Genomic DNA, 13,852 nt, shown 5'->3' on the forward strand with positions numbered 1-13,852 from the left:
CCCAAAGGTCAACACATGATGGCCGTCCATTTAACCTCTGGCCAACTCTCAGGTCTACCCCGTCTAGGTCAGACTCAGCATAAATCTTCCAGGAAGCCTCGTGACATCAATCCTACTCTCTTGTGTGTTCTGTTGTCTGTATGTCTGTCTCTGTCTGCCTCTTTCAGTGTGTGTGTTCATGTGTGCACATGTCTATGTTAGTCAGAAGTCATCCTTGGATGTCATTTCTTAGGAATCATATACTTGGTTTTTGAAAGATGACCTGTCTTAACCTGGCGCTCACCTGGTCGGCTAGGAGAGCTTGCTGCTGCTCAGGGATGCTCCAGGCTTCATTTCCCCAGGGCGGAGACTGCAAGTGCAGGCTACCACACTAGACTGTGCAGTGTAGGTCCAGGTGAGCTAACTCAGGTCCTTGTGTTTGCACGACTACACCTTACCAACTGAGCTCTCTCTCCTCTCTCGGGCCTTTCATCCTGCCATGAAAACGAGTATGGGATGCCATTTTCCTATCTCAGGTTCTGGGTCCGGGGACTCACCGTTCTTCAAGCAGAAGTCCTTTTATGCTGAGGAAAAGGTAGAGGGGTCTAAGCAGCCACTACAGAGATAAATTGTCCAGGGTATGCATTGTTCCCAATACATTCCGCTGCTTAGAACGTTGATGTATTTCTAGTGATTTGTGATATTGTCCTTTCCAGGTTTTGATGGCAACTTAGCTTTAATACAAAAAGACCAAATTGACGTAGGTAAAATACCTAGCCATGAAAAAACTAATTCACTATACTTCTAAACTCCTGGTGAAGGCAGCAGATTCCAGCTCCTAGAAGCTTCCAGACAAAAATCTCCACTGGGAATACGACTTCCCTTGTGGCATTTCCAGGAGGAAAGCCCATTGTTAAATGTATAGTTGAAGAAAAGCCCAAGAGGCTTGCTTAGAGAAATTTTATTTTTATTTCAAACTTAAGTGAGCTTGAACTCAGTATTACTATGGTGATATCTTAAGAGGGAACCACCATACCCCCTCTATAAGCACAGCCAGCTTGAAGAGGACAGTCACAGGTGGGAAGGGCTACCTCATCTCTACAAGGCTGGGCTGAAAGGATACTCACTCTGTGTCATTTACATACAGTCTGAAAACTAGTTCAGCCAATGATCACCATGGGAGAAGAAAAGACAGGCAGGCATGGGGTCCTCACCGAACTGGACCACACAGTGTTACATAAGCTTTCTCCCTCCTCTCTCTAGAAGCAAGCATAAGCCTACTCTATGATAGGATCCCTTCTGTCCCAGAGAAACACTTCTGTAATAATAGCCCCATAGAATAAAAGCTTGAACGACTAGGACATTTAAGAAAACAAACCTTCCCTATTTCCAGATACTCTGCCATCACTACCCCATTCCTTATGCTTCCTGCCAGGAGCTAATTATCGTCGTGCAGGCTACAGGAGTGAAGGTACAGCCACTGTATCTCTGCTGTGAAGAGGTTCTGAGGCTTAGATGAATTGACATAAACACAAAGACTTCGAACAGTGTCTGCCACATTCAGGAAGTTCTCAGAATTTGAAGCCTTTTAAACTGTGACTGCTGCAGTAGGCAGCTCTCTTAGCCATGAGACACATACTGTGTTTTCAACATTTGTAGAGTATGTGGCTTGTTTGGAGTGTATAGAAGTTTCCATGTCTCTTCTACGGTCTATGGGGAGAAGTCATAATAATGAAGCCAACCATCTTACAAACCTAAATTTATTCTAGTTGCCTACTTCTTCTTGGCTTTTTTTTTTAAATTCTGCATGGGTCTAAAGCAGGGCCTCTTGGTCCTGACATTAGCAATACTTGAGGACTGATAACTCATCGGGGTGCCTGTTTTTGGGGGTGCTGCCTATTCACTACATGATGTCTTAAGCATCCCTGAGACTCCACTCACTAGTTAACAGCAAAACTTTCTGTCCAAACATAATCTGAATTGTCAAGATACTTTCAAATGTCTCTTGAAGGGAAATTATCTTGGGCTCAGAACTACTGGTCAGAATTCATTTTGGAGCAAGCACACAAGGGCTGTAAATCATGCCTGAGGCATGAGGTGTTTGCCCTGCAACATATCTGACTTACACCACAAATAGCATTTTACTAGCAGTAAGTGGAACCCACAGCCTGGCAGGGTCAATGAGATGTTTAGCTCTAACAAGCTATGGTGAGCGAAATAGTCCACACTTCTCCATATATGCAAACTCAACATTTAATTTTCTGCAAGATTACCCACAATAATTACAAAGTTTCCATAGTACAGCCTCAAAAGCTTGGAACTCTGAGATAAATAAGAATTGATCTTCTATCTGTTACCTTTGCTGTATACTGTGCCCATGCAACAAACCAAACAGGTGTACACAGTGTTCTCCTCTAATTGGTAGGAGTAGCAAAGTGAATCTTTTTTAAAATTAGATTACTTGGCAACGTGCTGACGAGAACTACACAGCAAATGCCTAGCATGGAAGCAACCCGAAGGTGACCAAACACTTCCTTTGCTCCTAAGCATGCATCCACTAAATACATTCTCCTTGTACAGCCTAAGTCATCGTTTGATATCCTAAAGGCAATACAGTATTTTGTGATAGCCGCTACTGGTTAATGATGGCTCAGAGGTACCAAGTTGACATCCACAGGACACCAGCTTATTCCATCTGCCAGTAACATACAGCTCTTTTGAAGCATTCTGATGGCTACAGTGGACTTTCAACCGGGAATCTATAGTCAAATGCTGACTACAGTAGATCAACTCGAAGATTTCAGAGCTATTATCAAAAGACACAGTTTCTTTGTCATGGTCTTAGCATAATGCTAGGTCAAGAAATCCACCCTAAAGTATAAACAGATGTATTGGGATTTATTTACTTGATAGTCATCAAAGCTTACAGGGGAGAAAACACACACTCATTTCACCTTCCCATAGCCATGTAACTAATAAAGCTAAATTCCAAAGCAAAACAAATAATAAACAGGTACCCATATTCCAACTGAGTATAGAGCAGTGGATTTTCTTTTAATTAAAGGTACTAGTTTAAGGAATATTGCATCATCTAACACTTTCTTGGTTCTCTTTAAGATGACGTCAATGACAGGGACACTCTATTGCATAGGAAAGCAGGTGGGCCTGGAACTAAACAAGATTTGAGCTGATAAACACAAACACATTTCTCTTCCTTCCAGTGGCCTGAGTCCATGTGAGAATAGATTATGTCTCTGTTCTGCATGACCTCATAAATAGAAGGGTACTGGGAACTGACAGAAGAAGAGACAGGCGTCTTGGGAAATCCTTCACAGGGCAATGACTCCTCCCTGCTCCATTCCCCTGCCTTCCTATCCTCCCACCCCATTCTGACTTTCCATTCTTTCTAAGGTTTATTTTTACTGTTTTGTGGACATGTTGGGGGAGGGGCGGTTTATGTGCATGAGCACAGGTACCTGAGGAGGTCTGAGGGAGGTGTCAATTTCCCTGGAAATGGAGTCACAGGCCAGTATAAGCCCATGATGTGAACACAGGAGACAGAACCTCAGTCCAAGCAGCAACGGCTCTAAACCACTGGTCCAGCTCTCCAGCCCCTGATGTTGCTTTCCCATGGAGGATAAAGCGTGACTTGGTGCTTTCTTGCAGCCTTGGCTACTGTATTCAGTATGCAGGGACCCTGCAAATGTTTTCTTCCTACATTTCTCTGGGGCCTTTCTCCCTTCTCAGTCCTTTTCATGCTCAGTCACTAGTCCTACCTTTTATCAAACTTCTTCCAGGTTGAAGATTCTGTAAAATAGGATCAACCCAGATCTAGATAGTAAGAGAGCCAGTTGCTAGTATTGTTTTTTAACAAACTTATTTTGAACAAGCCATCATGTAAAGCTAACTCAGCTGTAAAAGGAAAATGATAATTTGTGGCTTCAAAACAGTCACAACATAAGAACCATGCATTATTGGAAGAAATATTTATATTTAGAGAAACAGTCATTTTGTTGTTTTACTTATTGTTGTACTTGAAGCAATACAAAGGCAACTATTGAAGCAACAAGCATTCACTCTGACTGCTGTCCAAGGGTAGTCAAACGGTTCCGTGACCTTGGAAAGGGAAAGGCAAAGTCATGGCTTCCTCCTTTGTTCAATCCCTGCTCCTCACCTCCAGCCCGTAAAACACTGAACACTGGGCCTGAGATTTTCCCAGAGAAGGACTGTGAGCCCCTGACCATAGCCTCAATTCTATAACATCCAAACTGTCTTAAGTAGTCTGACCTTGACAGTGACCTTGGGAATTCGGAGGATTTTGCATTCCCTTTTTTCCAGTCTACCTTGGATCGTATTTCATTTCTGACACAAAAGTTTGGCATACTATTGCTTTTGGCCTCCTGTACTTCACCAACCTCCATCTTCAAAATGAGCATGCAGAGAAGGAAGTACCACTTGCAAGTAAACCCCATCTGCTCCACAGACAGAGTGCCAGTGTCACATCACAAGAGCCACGGGTGGCCATCTGGGGAGAATGCCATAGCACCCGGCGGGCCCCAGGAGGCTACGGCACAAGATGGCACAGTACTCTCTCCAGCACCCAGCCTTCGTTCTACAAAACAATAGGAGCCAGAGCCTTCCATTGCTCCTCAGAGACGTGGCGATGGCCTTGCCAGCTCGAAGGTTGCCACAAGCCTGTAGGCAAGGGCTACATTCTACCTCAGCAAGAGCCTTACTGCACACCTAGGAGTGTGTAACTCTCCTCTATCTGTGTTCTACAGTCTGTACAAGCCAATGACATCACAATCACAACACTTGGATGAGACAAGAGGCTTTCTCTGGTGTCAGAATGTTGAGGACAGCTTCCCTGCCTACATAGGAAGTCATGTGGCTCAGTTTCCTAATGTAGGATGTTGGGAAGAAAACGTGGCTTGTTTAGCTCAAAAAAAAAAAATCTTTTTTTGATATTTTCTGTACTTAATGTGTATTGGTGTTTTACCTGCGTGTATGTCTATATGAGGATGTAGGATTCCCTCAAACTGGAATAATACACAGTTGTAAACTGCCATATGGGTGCTGGGAATTGAACCCAGGGCCACTGGCAGAGCCGCCACTGCTCTTAACCAACAAGCCATCTTTCCAGGTCCTCTCAGAAAACCTTTCGAGAATAGTTTAGAGAGGGGGCTCCTTTAATCAAAAAGGATCAGACCACACTGAATGCATGGTGTTCTCTGTGAATACTAACCTGATCTGTGCCTAAGCTGTGAGAATAACAGGATTTTAGTCTCTCCTCCCCACCCCAACCAGTGTTAGCATGTTAAGGTGTGTGAAGATGGTTATTTACCTCATGCTGGTGTAACTGGATTTCTTCCCCTTTTATGTTTATTTTTTCTTTTGCATGAAACTCTTATAGCATACTATAGATTGTTCCAGATCCAAAGGTTACACTGTCATGATGCAAGTCTCAAAGCTACTATTTTGCTCTGCTTCTGACTAAATAATGCTTAAAAAATGGGTTAAAGTGAGATGACCCTAGATTTAAGTATAAAATGAGCCTCTCTGTCTCTCTCTTCCCTCCATCTTCCTCTTATTTCTCATCTTTTATTCCAGGCGATCTATTTTTCTACTTTTTCTGAAGGAAAGAAAAGTCCTACAAACTGTCCCCAGCTGAGTGGGGCAAAATGCATACACACATCAGGAAGACAATAAACGCAAGCCCCACCCTGTCTTCATTAGCTGTGGGTGTGGGCAAATGCCAACACCTCTTGGAGGCTTCCTATTCTCATTTACAAGATAGAGATGAAAATATCTATCACATAAGAATAATGAGACAGTTGGATCAGTTAGATACTACATGTGGCATAGTGCGTTTCAAATGGCACAAGAAAGAAGAGCCACTATCATAGTCAAACTAAAAATCAGTGTCAGATATTTTTAACATTGTGGATAATACAAAGAATGAACATTGGGAGAAGACTCACAACGTAAGACACTTCTCTACCAAACAGTGTTTAACAAAAATCTAATTGTCACTTATATTGACTGAGCTCTCAATGTGAGTCAGACACTTTTCTTAGACCCTGCACTCATTAACTTCATCCTCACCACAATCCTACAAAGGAGCTGGCCTTATGATCCCAACCCAGGATAAGAAAAGAAAGAGTGGGTCAGTCGATCAGCTACCTCATCACAGAACATCAACATGGAGTGTAGTTCCACGGATGTGTTGCAAAGGATCCTCTGAGATCAAGAAGATCACGTAGGATAACACCTTCAACACTAATTATCAACAACAAAGTACTGGAGTCTACTGAGCATGTTCCTCTTGTTTAAATGACACTACTTGCTCTTTGTCACCAATATTCTGATTCCTTCCCTTGTATAAAGAAGAAACCAGTGCAGCCAAGCTAAAGATCCTCTTAGAGCCCTGGGCATCACCCATCAACATCAACATGTTTGTCATCATCTGCATGGATGGCACTGTGCCAAGCAAACAGCAACTTTCACATATATTTCCTATATGTGCTACAATACAATGAAATGTTAAAAACTGCTGGCACGTCCCCATTCTAGATGCACACTTAAAATCATTTGCTTCTATTTCTACCACACACAACTCCACCATCCATTTCAAAAGGGTAAAGACTGATAATTAAAATTTGCTGCAACCTTTCATGCCAGGTAAAGGACTCGCATTTAACACAGGTAATCCTGTTTAACACTCACAGCAGACTTACTATGTGGACATTACACGAACTCCTATCTCAGTTTCTCAGCAAAGAAGAACACAGCCCTGACTGGTTAACTGTCTTCCTCAAGGTCACAGGGTGTTTAGAGCACAGCTTTACAATTTAACCTACACTCTCATAATTCTTTCCTGGTCTCTCTCTCTCTCTCTCTCTCTCTCTCTCTCTCTCTCTCCACTCTATTACACTACAAGGCAGGACTCTCACAAATGTGCCAACAGGAACAAGACCTCTGAACTTCTTTCCTGACTTCACACTCACAAGTTTCATGACCTTGAACAACCTGTGTATTGAAGCAAATGAAGCACTTTCAGCTCCTGCCTTGTATGCTTTATGATTTTTGAAAAAAATACAATAACTCAATGGAACGCTATCATCCTCTATTCTAACCAGAAAAGATCCTAGAAAGGGTTTGCTGAACTGGTTTCACTTGGTGGCAGGACTGAGGCAAGGGTAGGTAAGGAAAAGGCTGGCAGGGAAGCGTGAGAGAGACGGCCGCCTCGCAGCTGTCCCCGCCCGAACAGTGTCATGGGTAAACAAGAGCTCCTCTCTAGAGATCTCTGCTGGCAATCTGTTTTCATTCCTTTCTTGGGGTAAAAAGAGAGAGAGAGAGATTCGTATTTTCATGGAGAATGTATTGCTTTCTACATGAAACTGCCAAAAACCCAACTGTAGACAAAATCCATCTGACAAAATCCCTTAACTGCTTTGATTCAGTTCTTAAAGGAGATTAGTCGTTGGAAGGTCACAGGGAAGCCATCCCACTGCACACAGCAGTGTGGGGTTTCAAAGCCTTCACTACTGAGGGGATCTCCATGCCTGATGGCCCCTCTCTCCATGGTGTTTAATCAATGAATCAACAAATAGTTCCTGTGCAAGGCTTCCCTGGGGTCTGTAGGTCACTTCAGATGTGGCTCTCCGGTTCAATAGTGGGAGAAAGAAAAACAGATTTTTCTGACTCCACTAAAAGTTTCCATTTATAAAACCAGAGCTGGCATCAAAAGACTTCGGGTCTCCTGTCCCTCTTTTCCAAAAGCTCTCTGATTCATACAAAAAAAAGAAAAAAAAAAAGAAAAAGAAAAAAGAAAAGAAGAAGAAGAAGAAATGAAATGTAGCAGAGAGAGTACAGAATGAAGAAAAGGGAAAAGAAAGGCGAAGAAATGGAAAGAACAAAACCGGGGAGGAGACTGAAGGAATATGACCTTTATGCCACAAGGACAAAGGTCAAAAGAGAGATAAACAGGATTTCAAGAACTATCTCCTTGACAGTGTAAGCCCTGTGTCAACAGACATGCTGCTACTGGTTTTTCATATAAATGACAACCTTGGTGGTCAACTAAGGAGCACTAGGGTTTAAACTCTTATGATTAGGGTAATTATCTCTTTCTAAATTTTGTTTTATTTATCATTACTCTATGTGTGTGCGCTCAACTCTAGCAATAGTGTCACACATGAAATTAAATGTCTTAGTTCTGAATGTTCTTTTGCCCTCGACTTTAGCAATGGGATTCTCTACAGGGTCTCAACACCCACAGTATCAGAAGTCCTAATCTGCAAGAAGAAATTTTAAAAACTTAATTGACCTTTTAAAATAATTTTGCATGAAAATAAAATGGACAATACCATCTCAGCTTTGAATAAAATGTGTAAAATAATCTACAGTGCAGTATACACAGTTGCTTGACTGCAGGGTCAGGTTGAGATGTCCTGTCCTTCCCTGTCCAGCACACAGCAGGACTCTACTTAACTATGCATTTTTTCCAATCAAAATAAACAATGAAACCAGCAATACTTTATTGAGCACATACTGTGCCAGATAGGGTGCTGAACATTTTCTATGCGTTATCTCCTTTCGCTTTCTCAGTCATCACTGGCGTGCATGAATGCCCTCCATCTATTAATGAGGATACAAAGGTCAGAGAGATGAAGTCGGCTTACACGAAATCCTAAGATTGTTCAGCCAAAAGCAGAGACTCCACACACTTCTCCACACACTGTGCCTTCTTCTATGTAGCCTTGGGTGACACTTTCAGTTGTGTCCTTCAGCTTAGGGAGCCAAGGAGAGGAAACATTAGGAACTGTACTTTTACCACACTTGCCCCAAACCTGTCTCTGACATGATACTCTCATCGTGGGCTTGAAATTCCCCTCCCCCAACATCCATGAATTACCTGAGTTCCATCACCTTTTGAGAGGCACAGCTGGTATTGCAGTACTGAGCGAAACTTAGCCCCGCATCCTCCGCCAGGACATTCGGAAGAACTGATGAGCTTAAGTGTCACTGAGACACCCCAGCATCTTTAAACCACGAATTCTAAGAGCAACCACCACTCATAAGTACAAGTACAACGTTAACACGAAGCGCTTCCGATCTGGACACTTTGCTAGATAAAATCTTGAGAGCAGATGGAGGGGCCAGTGCCTTTAGCTCTCCCTGCACTCCCAGATCACAGTCTCCATGGCTTGATTGGTTCTACTTCAGTGATACTAAGAGGAAAAGATACACCTGAAGTCTATACAACTCGGCATGACCTCAAAGGGTGTTCAATTATCTAGCTAGTCAAAAGAATCTATATATCAAAAGGAAGCAAAATACAAACACATCGTTATCTTTCATCTCCGTATTATGTGATCATTTATACAACCAACCGAGGAGGGAACAGAAGCATGGCCCAAAACACCCATTCTGCTCTCTTTCACTTTAAGACAAACATGTCTATGAGTCCTTGGCAAAAAGTATCCGTGAAGGTTTGGACTGAGAGCGTGCCCCATTCCTGCACACTGTGTGTGACAAGGTCCACCTCCAAATCTGAACAAGGGCATAGCTGACCCCTGAGAATCCCACAGCCCCTCAAAGCGGTCAACCAGATTTCTCGGCTTGTCTCTGCTTACAAGCACAGCTGCACACAATTCACCAAACTAACCATGAGTTAGTACCTAACATGGGTACAGTTTGTTCATTTGTTGTTGTTAAGTTGAAAGTAAATTTATAAAGACCGTCATTTCCACATCCACTCACCATCCCTTCCAGAGACATGCACATGTCATTATGAGACCTGGCCCTCTGAGGATCCAGAAAAGGTCTGGATGCATTAAAAGAACAAACACGCAAAACAACCCCCTGAGGCTTTAGACCCAGGACTGCTCCTCCCACAAGCCTCCTTGTGCTCACCACTGTACTGCCAAAGTTTATTTGAAAGCAAATAACATTTTTCAAAAAAGACCAAGGTTACAGATTAATCCGGAGAACCAGGAAGAAGCAACAAGACAGATATGCCACTTAAAAGGAAAAGAATGGGGCGACCTATGATCCTGTTCCATCTAGTCCAGAGGACTCCCAGTGGCCAGTGAGCGCGACCTTCCCTAAAAGCCCCACATACTCGGCCCTCTTCTTGTCTCTTCTGCTTCTAAAACGAACGTACTTACCACTGAAAACCCACAAGTCCTCACAATTCACCCACACCGCACGGGCCACCTCTGTCTGTGAAAGTCCAGAGTGCGGCCCACCAAGTTCAAGGTGATACCTACTCTAGTGGGTTAGAACTAGGCAAGGGGGGAAGGGGGAGAGAAAAAACAGACTTTCCCTTTAAAATTGAACAGAAGCGGATCCCAAATCACATGACCTTTTACCGTAATTTCTATTAAAATCATTTCATGTCTGGTTGCCCCTGCTCTCCCGGCTCATTTGTATTGTTTACAACAAGCCACCGCACAGCCAGTTAGTGGTGGCCGACTCCATGGTTACCCGTTTTTACATTCACTAGTTAAATGGAATGCATCTGGGCTGCGGGTTCCAGGGAGCAGGCTCTTAAGTAACCACAATCCAGCTATCAATCAGGCTAATCTGAGAGAAATTAATCTTATAATAATGTTGCAGATTAAAAATTGATAGAAAGGGGGCACCAGCTTTTATGGGCTGGAGTTCCAAAAGTGGGCAGGCTGAGAGACAACCCAGAGCCTAGTGGCGTTAAGCCTGTGGTCCCTCCTCTGACAGCAGGTCAGGTTGGGACCTAAAAGGCTTTTCCCAGGTAAAACGACCACCCTGAACAAACAAAGCCACCAACCCTCCCCCAGAGCCTGCACATTTCCTTCACCTGGTAGCCCTCGGAATCAAAACACAGCATTAAGCAGACTGCAATCCCAGCAAAGTAAACAGATGCATACAGGACCGTCAAACACCAGACAAACACTGAGTAGGATTCAATTAAAATCAAACCTCAGAGGAATATACTATGAGTAAATTATAACTGCAAACTAGTAGTTTATGAGAGCAAGCACACTACAAACTCATTCCATTGTCTATGAATTTATGTAGTTAATTCTTTAAAAGCATTCCCCCAAAGCTAACTTGTTTCTCAGGATGGACAAGAGCAATAATTATCGGCCCTAATAAAAATTGAGGAGTTGTATAGTTTAATGCCCACAATAATTGGCCCATGAGCCGCATCTATGTGCTAAATGAGAAGGGCAAATAGCTAAAGCGAAGGTATTACAACCCCCCGTCTGCTGCAAAGTCACAGTATCAGAGGCCACAATTGATCTGTTTCCTCAGAACGAACTGAAACTGAATGTAACATAAGGTGGGAAAAATCCCTCCTGTACTGCTAATCGGATATTGTATAATGGTTGATTGCAGCTCTGCCTTGTCCTAGTGCTGCCTAAATCATACATACTCACACGTTCTGGGCTCTTCCAAGACTTTGGTGCAGTTTCAAGGACAAATGTCTTAAGCAAGCCTCTGTACTGTGCAGCAGGGAGCCTGCTCGGATCTGATGACAGGAGCCTGGTGCTAAATCTGACAACAGAGAGGAAACTTCCTGTGTGGAGAGGGATCTAGGAGAGTGTCGGGTTCAAAAGGCTGCTGGGAAGGTGCTGCTCCGTCTGCTCCCGGGCTGTGTGGATGGGGTAGCAGCTGAGCTGTGTTTGCAGCCCTGCAGAAAGGAACCTTTACTGAAAACCAATGGTATCACATTTCAGCGGAGCTGGTGCCAAGTGCTGGAGAGCAGAGCAACCTTTGACAACTTCACACAATTCACCCCAGCGGACTCCAGCACAGGTCAGGGAGGAGTGTGGAAAGAGACTTCCCACCGCCAGGTCTCATCTCCATGTCTCAGCACAGCACCCAGCTAGCAAAAGCCTGGCACCTGCCAGCAGTGGCACAGTGCAAGACACTCCCTGCACTTAGCTTAGACATCGCTTCTGTTTCGGCTGCCCTCACCCACCATGCCCTATAGGCTAACAGAACTATGATGGCAGTTAGCCCAATTAGTGCTTGTGCGTATGTGTTTGTGCATGCTCCCAGCATGTGTGTGCGTTTACAGGGGTGTGTGCGTGTACACGTCTGGGTGTGCGTGTATGCACAGAGGTCAGAAATAAATGTCCAGTGTCTTCCTCAATCACTCTACACCATCTTTTTTTGAGACAAGGTTGTCTCTCACTGAGCCTGGAGCTCCATGACTGGTGAGAGCGACTGGCCACACACCCCTCGGAAATTCCCCTTCTTTTCGTCCCTAGCACTGAGGTTGCAGCTATGTGGTTTGTCTCTGGCTTTGTACTAGCGTGTTGGGCGTTGGAGCCCAGGTCCCCATACTTGCACGGAAGGCACTTTCCTGACTGAGCCATCTCTGTAGATCCTTAATCCAGTGTGCTTGCCTCTGACTTTTTCTCTCCCCCTTCGTCTGGGACTCCCAGGATGTTCCTGTGAGGTGAACTGGGGAGAGAGAACAGTGCGGGAGCAAGTCCTTTCATACCAAAATCCATACTGTACCAACTGAGGGGAGGGGATTTTACCACTATGTTGTGGAGACAAGCTGGAGGTGACTGCAGAACACAACTCCAAGCGACCTCACTTCCTGGCAGACAGTGGGGCTCCAAGAACAGGTAAGCTAGTGAATACAGGTCTTGCCCAACAGTGCGGGAACCACCTTCTCATCTATCAATCCGAATACGGGATAGACAAAGCATGGAGACTAATATCCGTGAATGAAAGGTGTCCTTAGTTCTTTTATTCCATCCCATTCTGCTTTAGGTATGGGTGGGGTGTGTATATGGAGGTCAGAGGTCAATTCTATCATCCCAGCATGTGTGTTCCAAGGATCAAAAACCAGTCACCAGACTTCTCGGCAGGAGCTTTTACTCACTTTGGCCCTCCATGAGTAAAAAGAAAAGAAGCATAAGGGACAGTGACAGGGACCATCACAGGGGGTAGGCAGTGGCCAAGAGCCAACTTAATCCAAGTCACTGAACACTGAAGCACATGCTTCCTTGCCTGTCTCTCCCGCTCTGTGAGTGACTACATGATGGCCTATGGAAAAGCATTTTTCGACATGCCCCATCTTCCTTCGGAGAGTGGAAAGCACAGCTGGCCTCCTCACAGGGCCACAGGAAACGTGGCAAGCAGCTCGGGGCACTGCCGCTCTCCTTGTCTGAAGGCTGGCCTAGGAGCTGACCGGGAAATGGTGGACCATGTGAGGTCTTCTTTTCACACATCAGCCCCACTGCAGTCTAGAAGCAATAGCCACACAAGCCTGTGTGCAAGCCAGCCCATGTCACCAATCAAGTCAGCTATGATATCCAGTTTAACTTCTTTCCTGACTACCGATCCACCCACACAAGAGCAACAGTTGCTCACAATATTCATGTTTGTTGTCTTTTTTTTTTAATTGTTTTTCATCTGTGAAAGGAATGCAATCTCGCCACCGTTCAAGATTTTTGTGAAGATTTAAAGGCTAACATATGTTAGGGATGGACTGAAGAGCTTGGCACTCACCACGCATTCACAAACATTTACTGGGCCTCTGTTCACAGCCAGGCATGGTGCCAGACACCATGGGCACAAAGTCAATCACAACATGGGACCTTCCCTCCAAGCACGGGTCTCTAAGAGTCAAGTCTTCCTTCCTCTCTCCCTGCCATCTCTGCAGCCCCTATCTCCAAATCCCAGGGCTGGGGGGGCAATTGGATGGTAGAGCCGTGGCCTGGCATGAGTCATGTTCCGGGTCCATCTCCAGTACAAACAGAACAGACAAACTAAAGGAAACCCTTCCTCTCACTTGACCCTTCCAACAACTATATGAGTGAAATGAAACTATAGCCAGTTTATAAATGGGAAAACCGTATCTTAAATG

General features: G+C 44.4%; 1 protein-coding gene across 8 annotated transcripts in view; it reads right to left on the reverse strand.

The window, feature by feature from the left end:
* The window catches only part of Esrrg (estrogen related receptor gamma), a 569,612-nt gene that overhangs the window by 543,493 nt on the left and 12,267 nt on the right, over window positions 1-13,852 (reverse strand). For 2 of the 8 annotated variants that reach the window (XM_055609221.1, XM_055609222.1), the window contains exon 1: window positions 11,403-11,636. The exons of the other annotated variants lie outside the window; for them this stretch is intronic. The gene's annotated coding sequence lies outside the window, so the exon portion shown is untranslated. Of the gene's footprint in view, window positions 1-11,402; window positions 11,637-13,852 lie in introns of those variants that run through there. 8 annotated transcript variants of the gene reach the window in all.

The sequence above is a fragment of the Psammomys obesus genome, unplaced genomic scaffold, assembly GCF_907164565.1.
Source record: "Psammomys obesus unplaced genomic scaffold, mPsaObe1.curated_primary_1811, whole genome shotgun sequence".
NCBI lineage: Eukaryota > Metazoa > Chordata > Mammalia > Rodentia > Muridae > Psammomys > Psammomys obesus.